This window comes from Aotus nancymaae, unplaced genomic scaffold, assembly GCF_030222135.1.
Source record: "Aotus nancymaae isolate 86718 unplaced genomic scaffold, 86718_ANA_hifiasm-v0.15.2.pri h1tg000030l, whole genome shotgun sequence".
Taxonomy (NCBI): domain Eukaryota; kingdom Metazoa; phylum Chordata; class Mammalia; order Primates; family Aotidae; genus Aotus; species Aotus nancymaae.
In genome coordinates this window covers 35,920,903-35,933,378 of record NW_026988443.1, presented here as the reverse complement: position 1 = coordinate 35,933,378, position 12,476 = coordinate 35,920,903, and the positions used below count along the sequence as shown (strand labels likewise).

At 51.9% G+C, this 12,476-nt stretch overlaps 1 protein-coding gene across 1 annotated transcript in view; it reads right to left on the bottom strand.

Moving 5' to 3' along the window:
* The window catches only part of CMIP (c-Maf inducing protein), a 259,594-nt gene that overhangs the window by 238,761 nt on the left and 8,357 nt on the right, over window positions 1-12,476 (bottom strand). The gene's annotated exons all lie outside the window — the stretch shown is intronic.

The following is a 12,476-nucleotide window of genomic DNA, read 5'->3' as shown; positions in this document are numbered from 1 at the left end:
TACAAAGGGTTAAAATGATAAATATTGTGTCGTGTTTATTTTACAACAATAAAAAAATTTTTTTTAAACCTTAGAACTTCAACCGACAAAATGAATGAATGAATGAATGAATGAGACCTTCCCTCTTTCCTGATCAAGATTTTCCTGGTTGCACCATCAAGTAGACAAAGTGAGAAAACAGTGAGCTGAACCAGGGTAGGGATAGTGACTGGGGCAGTCTCTCTTCCTGGGCCTCAGTTTCCCAAATGTGAAATCAAGGCATCAGCCCCATCAGGCCAGATGTGGAGCCTCTGACCAGATCTCATCTTTTCTCTCTTCAGTCTCAGAGCTAATTCTAGGAAGGTGCTGGCAAGTGACGCCCACCCCCAGGTAAAGGGGCAGCAAGTCCCCACTAGGAAGAGCTATGGCTCAGCCGGCCACCTCTCACTGCCCAGGCCACTGCTCTGGTGAGCTTCCTTTTCTCACCTGTGAAATGGGGAGACCAATGACAAAGTTACTGTCTCTACCCCTCCTTCCTTTACACCGGCCATGGCTCCCTCAGAAGGTCACAGAGGTGAGGTGGATGGAGCCCTAGCTTCCTCTCTGAGCTGGCTACCTAGAAAAGGCCACCCCAGCCAGGTAACTCAAGGGACTAGGAAAATCCTGGCTGCACCCAAGCTTGGCAAGGAGGCTGATGGGCAGGAGAAATGAAGGAGAACTCTCCAAGGCCTGCCTTGCTGTCCAACCAACAGCTACTTCATTTTTCCTTAGGTGGAGCCATACGAAGGTGGGCATACACAGGACCCCGGGAAGTCCCCTGAGGTCCCAGGAGGAGCAGTGGAGACTACAAGAAGGCATATGAGCTCGAGTCTGCCTGATCTCGGCATGTATTGCAGCTCCACAACCCACAGCCATGTGACCCTGGAGGCCAAGGGCCTGGGGAGCCTGTCCCCTCTCCTGAAACACAGGGACGCTGCCTACCCAGGGGGCTGAATAAGTGCCTGGCACATCATAGGTGCCTGAGAATTAGCAGGTTCCATTATTTCACCAGGTCTGGCCCTGGCAATTGGTACCCAGCTGGGGAGACAGCCGGCTTGAATCGTCCTACAAAATCCTCAGGGAAGAGAGAGGACTCCACACGCACAGCACACTTATAAAAACGAATCAGAGAATAAAACCACAACCGCCATCCCGCCAAACATAGTGGGAGTAATGAAGCAAACAAAAGGGAAAGTTCAACTCCTTTTTTTGGCTTTAGAACATGCAAATGCAAAATTCAGTGGCAGAGAAATTATCCCAGAAAAATTCCATGTCTAAATCTGAAATGGCCCATGGAACTCTCTCCCTCTCTAGTCATTTAAGCGACGTTTTCTCCAGGGTGTGGCTAAAGATTGGGACCAGCTAGAAGCAAAGACAATGAGGAAACTTGTTGATTGGGGTCCTTCAAATGTTAGCAACCAAGGAAGACCCTCAACTTCTCTCAGTGGTGCTTGCTTACCCTCACTGAAGGTAAAACCCTGGTATCCAGAAGGAAGGAGCCCATTAGACCTGCACTCACTGTCCACTGCTCCGCTCACGTCAGCTGAATTTGCCAGGTAGCCTCCATGATACAGACTCAATAAAAGATCCATACTTCCCAAATTCCAGGCGTTCAAATGCCAAGCCTGCTTTGGCCTCTGTGGAAACTCTTTGGGCATATTTTCTCATGCTCAATATTCTTTAATCGTCGCTCATCAAGGGTCTGTGGTCACTGTGTCCCTCCGCTTTACAGGTCAGGGAGGTGAGGCAGCTCAAGGTCACACTGAGAGCCAGAGCCGAGCAGTGAGCCACCATCTGCCTGATTCTGCCAGAACAGCCCTCAGACTTGACCACAACGCATCTCCAGTGATGCGTTCCACCTTATCAAAGAGTGAAGAACTGCTCTAAATCTTAAAACAAACATTTTAGGGGCAAGAAGTACCAACCTTGAAACTCCAGACTTGGATAAAAGAAAAAATATTTCACCATAACCAAGAAGACTAAACACAACTCGAGCAAGTACAGAAAACACCACAGAGACAAGCCTCACACCGCCCTGGACAAAGGAGCAGAACTCTGAATAAAAACCTTGATCCTCCTACTTAATGAAACTCGGTTTTATCACTTACATGTTTATTTCCGCGCAAAGCTCCATTTCCGGCTAAGGAAGCATCACTGACCCCCTAGCCTGGTTTATTACCTGGGGAGGGGCTGTCCATGAATCACTAAGAATGCCTACATTACGGAAGCTAAAAAACATATAGTTGCTAAGTTTTATAAGCCCTGCTGTCTTACCATTTTGCCAGTAGAAGGATCCATGGCTTTCAGCAAGTTTTCAAAGCAAGTATGTCACTCCCAAGTCTAGACCCAGTACCCCAGAGCATCCATTCAGAAGGGAAGAGCCTGTCATTTTGATTTTTTGTGACTGACAAAGACTCACTAACCACCTGCCCAGATATAAGAATGGAAATGAGACCAGGAATGAAAGAAAAAATAAATCACTTCCCAAAGCAAGTCATGTGATGTAAAAATGGACCAAAATTTAAGCAGATACAAAAGAAGTTAAAAGACAATGATGACAACACAGGTCCATGGGTTTCCAAGAAGGAAAGAGGAAGAAAACTAGCCTCCTCTTTATGAGGGCAGCCAGCTCCCTGAGAGCAGGGGCCTCACCTACACAGCTCACTGCAACATGCAATGCCTAGATCAGTGCCCAGTACATTCATCATGTCATTAATTCTCACGATTCTGGGATGTAGGGATTGTAATTTCAGTTTCCAAGACAAGGGTCAGAGAAGTCACGCGACCTACCCAGAGTTAGAAGCAATAAGAAGCATTGCTGGGATCTGAACCCAGATCCAGGCACTGCTTTGCAAATCCAGGTGTCTTCCTCTATACCACACTTTGTTTAGACATCAGACTTTTAACCCAAAGTCATCTCTTAAGAGCAAACACTCTGCTGTGGAGAAGGCTCCAAAATCCCACTGGCTCCCTTGAGGGTTATTTAACGACTCTGGGCTTTATGCTTCTAGTGAGAGAAGCTGGACTACATCAAGAATGGCAAACAGGATTCCTGCTGCATGCCAATAACAATTGATTAATAGTGGCTGTCTCTGAGCTCACTTGGAAGACTGATTACGCCATGGTTGATTAGCGATGTCTACCACAGTCAAGGCAATGAAGAGTGGTAACACCTGTGCTATGTATTTGCCAACCCAGAACTAGACGACCTGCAAGTTCTCTTCCAAATATGGCTAGCTCTGATTCTAATTATAAACATTTTTTAAAAGCGGCTTGGCACAGTGGCTCACATCTGTAATCCCAGCACTTTGGGAGGTTGAGGTGGGCAGATCACGAGATCAAGAGATGAAGACCATCTTGGCCAACATTGTGAAACCCCATCTCTACTAAAAATAGAAAAATCAGCCAGGCGTGGTGGTGTGCGCCTATAGTCCCAGCTACTCAGGAGGCTGAGGCAGGAGACTCGCTTGAACCCAGGTGACAGACATTGCAGTAAGCCGAGATCACACCACTGCACTCCAGCCTGGTGACAGACTGAGACTTTGTCTCAAAAAAAAAAAAAAAAAAAAAGAGGGGTGGGGAGGGCAAATAGAGAAGGAAAAATAGACTAACATTTTCCAACATGGGCCATGGCTGAAATCAGCACTGTCCGCCCAGCCAGCCCCTCATGCTCCATGCACAGAGCCCTGCCACATGGGAGGAAGCAGAAAACATCAGATTCACTGCCCACATACTCAACAAGACACCCAACCCAAGCCAGAAGTCGCAAAACCACGGGTTTTGTCTGGCTTGGCCTTGGCTGCAAAACACCTCATCAGGAAGCATGGTAACCTCGCAGGCAGCTGCATCTGGGTTCAAACCTGGGCGGGACCGCTTGCCCATCCTGAGCCTTCACAAATCATGTCAACTCTCTAAGCCTCAGTTTCCTTCATCATCGAAAACCTCACAGGATTGTCATAATGATCACACACAATAGGGCATCAAAGTTCTTGACAGCAAGCCCACAGTGAGTAGGCAAAGAAATGGCCACTACCGTCATCATCATCATCACCACCATTTTTCTTCGCAGGGGGCAAATTTTCAGAACAGAGTCCAAGTCCAAGAGATTCTTTCACTTCTCCCATTCAGCATGATGCCCGTTTCACTGCTCTGAACTCTCTGAACAGCACTCCATCTCCTCAAGCTCCTGGTGTATCAGCCAGGGTCCTGGGAGGAAACAGATGGCAGACGCAAAACGGTGCGATTCGAGGAAACTTTAACAAAAGGACAATACATTAAGATGTGGGCAGAGTATAGAGGACCAGAGATGGTTTTTCTACCTATGGTGACCAACTGTCCAAGTGTGCCTGGGACTGAGGGGCTTCACAGGCCACAGGACTGTCACTGCAAAACCTGGGACAGTCCTGGAAAAACCAGGATAGCGGTCACTTCATTTCTCCCCCATGTATTCCTATCCCTGGGCCTGAAAGTATAGGGGAAGGAGCAGTTACAGAAAAACCTGGGTAGAGGGGGCGACATGACTGGAGGAGTGGCTGAGAGGTGCCACCTACCCATGGCAACCCGAAGGAAAGGGGAGCAGGGAATAAATACCCCCACTCACTCCCCTCCCATCCTCCATCTCCCCCAGGCTCTCCACTCGCCAGACCCACCCAGAAGGCCGGGGAGACAGAAAAGAATGGAGGGTGGGGTTTCCGAGGCAAAGGCTGGAAAGAATAGAACATGGGCCCAGAGGCAAAGCCAGACACAGAGGACCCTGTGTGGACTCTGGGGTGGCCAGGGGAGCCAGACCTCACCTCTCAAAGGCTGCACAGTGAGGCCTTGTGGAGACTCAGTGCCTCTAGTCCTCACACAACAGGAAGGAAAGGAACTGCCCTTCCCCACTGGAGGGGACACTGGGACGTGGCCAAAGCCCTGTGGTCCATGGGTTTGGTTTGCGGCATTCAAAGGTGGGCTCAGCAGGGCTCAGAGGAAGAAGACCCCTCCAGCTGGCAGCCGACAGGGCAACCTCCTAAGAGTGAGCGAGGCTGAGACAACACAGTGAGCTGTCTCCACAGAAGCGGCGGTCTCCGGGGCTTGGTCTGAAGCAGGTGCTCCATCACTGCAAACCTGAGTGGGGATCAGAGGTGGAGCCTGCTGGGGGTGGAGGTCTCTAAAATCCAGAGAGCACACCCCTGGGATTGCTACGCAGTCTCCCCCACGAGTGTGCTCAGACCAGAGGCCACCCACTAGAGGCAGTGCATGCGTCAGGGGCAATATCGTTTAGAAAATAAAAGCGACTTTCAATTCTGTTTTTAAATCATATTTTCTGAGATCAAAATCTTATTTCCCAAGCACTGCTGCCGAAAGCTGAGGTGAAAACCACCAATAATATCTTAATCCTCCCAAAGGCAGGTTCCATCTTGTTTGGGTTGGCAACTTGGTGGCTGAGGACGCATTCCAAATAATGATGCCTGGGGTCACAGCGCAGGGTCACAGGCACACCTGGGACGAGCTTCCCTTGACTCCAAGGTCACCAGAAGGTTTCCAAGAAAACTATGAGATTTTCCTGTCCCTTCACAGTCTGGGGTGTCAAGATCCCCCACCACGCAACAACAGACACTCAAAGGCCTTCACTGGCATCGGGTATTCCTAGAGAAATGGACCCAAGCTTTGCTTTCAAGTTCACAGTCTTGCAGGAACCAGGCGGGTATATAGGTGGGCAAACCCAATACCGAGAAGCAGTAGCCACAGTAACGATGGTGATGATGGTGGTGGTGACAGTGGTGGTGAGGGTGACAGTGATGATAGTGATGGTGACGGTAGTGGTGAGAGTGATGTTGGGGTGGTGGTGATGATGACGGTAGCGACATCTGCTGAGCACGTACCGCATGTCCACACTCCACTAAGTGCCTGTGTGTATTCTCTCCTTTCTTCTCCCGGCAACCTGGGGCGTGGTTACTCTTATACCCCCAGCTTTCAGATGAGGAAACAGAGGTTGACCACACCACTGGTTAAATGGCCTCATATCAAATGTCTGGATCAAAAAAGCCTGGCCGCCCTCCTAATCACCTTGCCCTATCAGTGTCCTGTTTTAGGGAAGAACTGAGCTGGGCAGGCAGCGGCTTTAACGCCTCCACCTCCTTGAGGGCATGATGGGGAAATGGTGGTCAGGTTTCAAAGTGGAGGCAGGGGGTTTCCTCCTCCCCAATCCTCAGGGAAGACCCCCTCCAAGCAAGGCTTCCCAGAATGGCTGAGCAGGGCCGACCCTACGTAGAAGCACCCACTGTGGCCCAGCGGGGATAACATCAGCTGGGATCCCCTCGCCTAGCCATGTCCACAGCCAGGGCTGTGCTGGCCCAGAGAGGATGCCCTGCTTACCGTTGGGCTTCAGAAGAACCTCCAACTGTTGATCTTTGCAATGCTCCCTGATCCCTATCCCTTCCCCAAGCTTGCGGGCAGAACCTGCATGCAACTCCAGAAACTTCTTTTTTAATAGCTTTCCAGGGGATGGAGTCAATCAGCTACAAAAAGCAGAGGGACCCACTGCCCAGCTGTGGGTGGGGCTTGGGTCAAGCAGATGAAGAAGCCCCTTTTAGAGGAGGGTCGACCCCCTGTCCTCCCTACTCCCTAATCTTCCTGGAAACCTGTTTCAATTTAGACAGGGTGCAAGAAGGTTCTGAAGTCATTTTTCCTTACACCAAAACTTTCTAATGCTAATCTCTCTCTCTCATTGGCATGATGTAATTCCCCTTTTAAACAACCAGATCTCTGAAGTCCTGAGTCATCAGGACGAAGGCAGGGACAGCGAGAGGGAAGTCAGTTGGGAGGGATCAAAGGTAGGGGGGAGCTTGCCAACGCCTGAGCCAGCCGGGATTTCCTTCTGAGGCCCTGGGGTGCCGTGGCCCACCAGCTCTTGGCCCCACACTGTGCCAGACACAGGTACAGGGCTCCTAAAGCCCCCGCTCCATTTTTCATCCCTCCTCTGGGCCAGTTCTGAAGAAACAACGTGACTGTAGGACAGTGCAGGGATTCCCAGCTCTGTCATGTGCCAGCCCGGGCGGCCCCTGCCTGCTCAGAAAATGGGACCTCAAGGGGTAGGTGTGATGATTAAATGAATGAACACGGCAGTTCTCAGCCAGGGGCAGTGTGGTCCCCAGGGACATGTGGCAGAGCCTTCTCGCGACATGATGCAGATTGTCAGAAGTGTGGGCCGGCACCTGGTTGGTGGAGGCCAACAGAGAAGAAACGTTCCTCCTGCTCCCTGGGTACCTGTTGTCACCAGCACTCATTTAGGAGAAAAGGGTCGAGGGCTCCACCTCTCAAGGTTAATATGGGTGACTTCCAGGTGGTGGGATTCTGGGAGGATTGGTTTCCTTCTTAACTTTCTAAGATCGTCATCATCCCTGTATGATGGCTTCAGTTTCGCTTTTACAAGAGAGGGGAGGTGAATGTGAGTGGAGAAGGCAGAGAGAGAGGCAAAGCCACCCTGGCCGACCAGCGGGGTGGTGCTGTGCCACAGGGGAGCAAACCCTGGCTCCGACGGGGGAAGGCAGCCCTGAAAAACCACTGACTGTGGGGGGGTCCAAGCAGAAAGGAGAGGTGTGTGCCAAAGGTCAGAGGCCCTGGAGAGCCGGGGCCAGAAGCCAGGCAGGGTGGGCAGCTCGCTCCAAGGTAGACTTTGGACTTCACGCTTGCTGTGGTCAAGTCCTCACCGCAGGCCGAGACAGAGCACCCTGCAGGATCAGGTGGTCTCAGGCAAGGAGGCTGAGGTGACTACCCCCGGTCCAACAAGAGCAGGTGGGAAGCGATCTGCCGCAGCTCCTCCAGAGACAAGCCTGCAGGAAGCTGGCCCAGGAAGCTCCAGGAAGGGGCCCCAGTCCAGTCAGGGTGGGTGCTCTGTCCACACGTTCTCTTCTGCAAGGCCCTCCTGTCCGCTCAGAGCCAGCCTGGCCACTTTGGGCCTTTCTAACATTCTGCTTTGGAGCCCCAAAACCCTGCTTACCAGCCACATGTAGTGATACTCGGAAGCCAGACAGCCTGGGGTCAAATCTTGGCTCCACCATGATTATTACAAGCTGGGTAAGTAGAGACCTCTCCTCTCTGGGCCTCAGCTTGCTCATGTGTAAAATGGGGACAACGACAGCACCACCTCCCAGAGGCATTGTGAGGACTGGATGAGCGCTCAACTGCACGAAGGGCTCAGAGTAGTGCCTGGCATACAAGCGGCACCACGCAAGTGTTCGCTATCCTTGCTCAAAGCCCACCAAGGAGTCATCATGACATCCGGAGGTCCTTCTGGAGCCGCGCTGCCTGGGTTCCAGTTGTATAACATTAAACTCTCAAGGTCTCGGTGTCCTGCTACCTCCTCATGGAGCTGATGAGAGGACGAAAGGTCCGAGAACAGCTGGAGGAAATGATCACCATTACTCTGCGGTCCCTTCCACTCCACCTTGGATATCAATATCATCTGGCTCTGGGCTGTGTCTGGCCCTGCTGGGACTCCCTGAGCTCAGTCGCCACCTCAGTCACCACCGGCCTGCTGGGGCAGTTCGAGCTCTTCCATTTTCCCACGCTGAAGCAAGCCTCAGTCACAGGGTCATGAAACGTGAACCAACCAGAGCAACAAACATACGTCAACAAGTCATTGTTCCCCTTTCCAGAGGGCAGCCCTGTCCCCGTAACCCACCAGCTGAGACCCCACTGCAGACACCAGGCAGAGCACCACTTCCACGTCACCTAGAAGGTGCCCAATTGTGCCCCTGGCCGTGGGCTCAGCCTGATGGGAACACCTTCCAGACAGCACAGGCCCGGGCTGGGCCTTCTTACCAGGCCTCAAGGGAAGGTTCCAGAAAGGGCCCCTGTGAGCCACAGCTCAGAAACCTCAGGCCTGGAATCCGGAGTACCAGGGGCCTCTGGTGGAAGGCCCACCAGGAGCTCACCAGGCTGAGCCCAGCAGCCTGCCCCCATTACCATCACTCTTCACAGGCCACAGGGGTGGGCTAGGATTCCTAGGGCCTATGTCCATACCGAGAAAGGCTGTGTACACCACGGCCGGGCCATGTGCTGGAGACACCAAGCACTCCATCTCCTACACACCCTCCTTCAGTATGGACAGAGGCCTGCGGGGTTACAAGGAAGTGGAGGGGCAGGGATCTGAACTTGCTCCTCCCTCTCCATGGCGCCCTCTCCCCTTCCAACAGGACAGACCTCCCAACTAGGCAAACTGTGCATTCATTCATCCAAAGAACGGCAGCTGAGGGGCCGTGCCTCAGCGTCCCCATCAGGAAAATGGAGAGAGTAACAATATCTTACTGGGCTGTAGGGATCACTGATATAACCTGCAGAGCACAGTCCCTGGCAAGAGGGAACACTGATCACACACAAGCGGCCACTGCGTGGTCACCACTGTGACTAACTGCCTGGCCCTGGCGACTCAGAGATCCCTGTGCTCCTACGGCTTCCAATGTGTGACATCCCGGGCTCCCAGCTGGCCAGCTAGTCCTCAGTATCTCTGCATCGTAAAGCACCAACCGCCCTGGAGAGCATGGGTTTACTCAGCACGAACCACCCCACTCTGGTAGACTGTTCTAGGAGGCGAGCCCACCTCTATCTTTAACTCCCATGCTGTCTTGCGGTGTCCACCCCATAAAAACTGCACAGATCCCCTGGAATGTGCCTGGCCACTCTAGCCTGTCCCTTTGCTCACAGTTCCCTCTGTCCATTCCCACCTCCGACCTGCCACCATTAAATCCATCTGCGTCCACCCTACCTTTCCAGCCAGATGCCTGTCTCCTACAAGGAGGTCCTTCCTGAAACTACCCACTCCCAAAATGGTATCTCTTCCCCCATCCAAACACAGGACAAGACATAAACCTCTCTAAGGAACACGCTTTGCTCTATGGTGAATCATAACTGTGATACCCCCATTTAACTATGAGTCCCTTGGGAGGGAAGAGTATGTCTGACTTTCCAAGTGCCACGCCTGAGAGCTCACTACGCAAGCACAGTGCCCCGGAGCACTCACTTTGCAGGAACAACATCTGGTTTCAAGTTACACACCTAATGCTTACCCTTTACAAATAGTTGGCATTCAATTTCCCACCTCAGTTCCCTGAACCTTTTTGACAAAATGACAAAGGAATGTCTGTCAACCTTGGCAAATGCTAAACTGATAAGCTCACTTATTTCTCCCTGAGATGCTTCTGCAGGAGGCTGAAACGGTTCCATGTGTATCCAACAGGTGCATATACACTGACGGACGCAACAGACAAGGGGTCGGACCCGGCTTTGACACTAAACTCCACTTCCTCCCAGTGCTCTTTATGTGAGATTCCACTAGAGCATCTGTAAAACGGGAATAAACACCCACCCCACAGGACTGTTCTGGAAATTAAATGAGCACTGTGCCTGGCACACAGTAGGTATACAATAAATATCGTTGTAACCAGGAACATATCGGTCCGTCTCTTACAACAGATTTGCTTACCCTACTTGATTCCCCACGCAAGCTTTGCTGACCTGCCACCAACCTCAAACCCAGGAACCAGACGAGACCATGGCCATGTGAATTCCTTTTCCAGGGAAGCAGCTTGGCTCTTGGTACCCTGGAGACCTCAAGGCCTGCTGCTGTGTCCCGAGGATCCTGGGATGGGAGTAGTCATCGCTTCCATGCTCTCCTCTTCCTCCCGGACACGTGTGTAAACATGTTCCCGTCTTCCCCTGCACACCGTGTGGCTGCATGTCTGAGTTCCGGCCAACCGAGCGGCTGGACATACAAACTGCTTGGCTGTGGAGCTCCTCTTTCCCCATCCCTCCCACAACGAAGGACCTAGGGGAGCCCTGAAGGACTGCAAGAACTGGGCTGCACGAAGCCACGTAGATGCCAGGGCCGCATGTTACAGCAGCTAGCCTGCCTGGCGAACACACAGCCCCTTCCACACCCGTGGCTCCCCTTCCCCGTGGAACCTCGCACCAGTGCGTGTGGTGGTAAACAGGGTCACCTAGTCCACACAGAGAGCCAACATGGGAGGGGAGAGCCAGGCCTGGGTCTGCTCAGACTGTATGCTCCAATTTTTAGATATTCTGGACCACTAAGGAAACTGGCACTGGCCCAGGACACCCAGAGAAGCCAGCAGAAGTCCCGGTGTGATCCTCCCTCTCCAAATGACCCCACCTGAGCTGGACGCAGCCAGCGCAGCCCAGAAAGGGAAGCTCCCAGATTCGTCTGATTCCTAAACATTCCTACACATCCCCAGGGACTGGACAACCCAGACCGTGTGCTTCCCTCCAAAGAGAGTTCACCCAGCACCATCAGTTTAGTCGGTCTCTCCACTCTATTTCTGAGAGCAGCTTGAAAGCAGCAGAGCCACGAACAAGGGATGGCGTGGGAAGGAAGGAATCTGGGTTTGAATCCCAGGTGGGCTGCTGAGCCAGTTGCAAGGGTCCTTGGGCCACACACTTCCCCTCACCCCTTCCCCACCAGCAAAACCAGAGATGAATCGGACCACTAGTGTATTCTAAATCCCAGGATCCTTAGAGTGTAGTTATGGATGAAGGGAATTGGTTTTTAAAAATCCTGAAGGCCGGAGGCAGGGAATGGTGGCTCACACCTGTAATCTCAGCACTTTGGAAGGCCGAGGCTGGCAGATCACAGGGTCAGGAAGTATGAGATCTGTCTGGCCAATATGGTGAAACCCCATCTCTACTAAAAATTAAAAAAAATTAGCTGGGCATGTTGGCGCATGCCTGTAATTCCAGCTACTCAGGAGGCTGAGGCAGGAGAATTGCTTGAACCAGGGAGGTGGAGGCTGCAGTGAGCTCAGATCGCACCACTGCACTCCAGCGTGGACGACTCCATCTCAGGAAAAAAAAGAAAAAAGTCCTAAAGGCCGGGCACAGTGGCTCAGGCCTATAATCCCAGCACTTCGGGAGGCCAAGGCAAGTGGATTATGAGGTCGGGAGATAGAGACCATCCTGGCTAACACAGTGAAGCCTGCCTCTACTAAAACTACAAAAATTAGCTGGGCATGGTGGCACTCGCCTGTAGTCCCAGCTACTTGGGAGGCTGAGGCAGGGGAATTGCTTGAACCTAGGAGGTGGAGGTTGCAGTGAATCGAGATCTCAACACTGCACTCCAGCCTGGGTGACAGAGTGAGGCTCCACCTGAAAAAAAAAAACAAAAAAAAAAACTGCTGGGCTTTGTCATTTAAAAGTCTCTTAAAGCACTGCTACAGAGCTATTCTTTGCTATTTATTGGGAGGTAGCCAGGTTTGCAAAAAAAAAAACAAAAGAAAAACACACAACAGAAGCAACAGAATGGAAGCTTTATGGGGCAAGGAGCTGCCTGTGTCCCTGGCACCTAGCACATTGTACGTGCTCATTAATTTTTTATATAGACAACAGCAGCTCCGGAGAGCAGAGAGAAGGAAACTGACAATCACAGAGCATGTACTAGGTACGAGCCACTTTACCAGGTGATT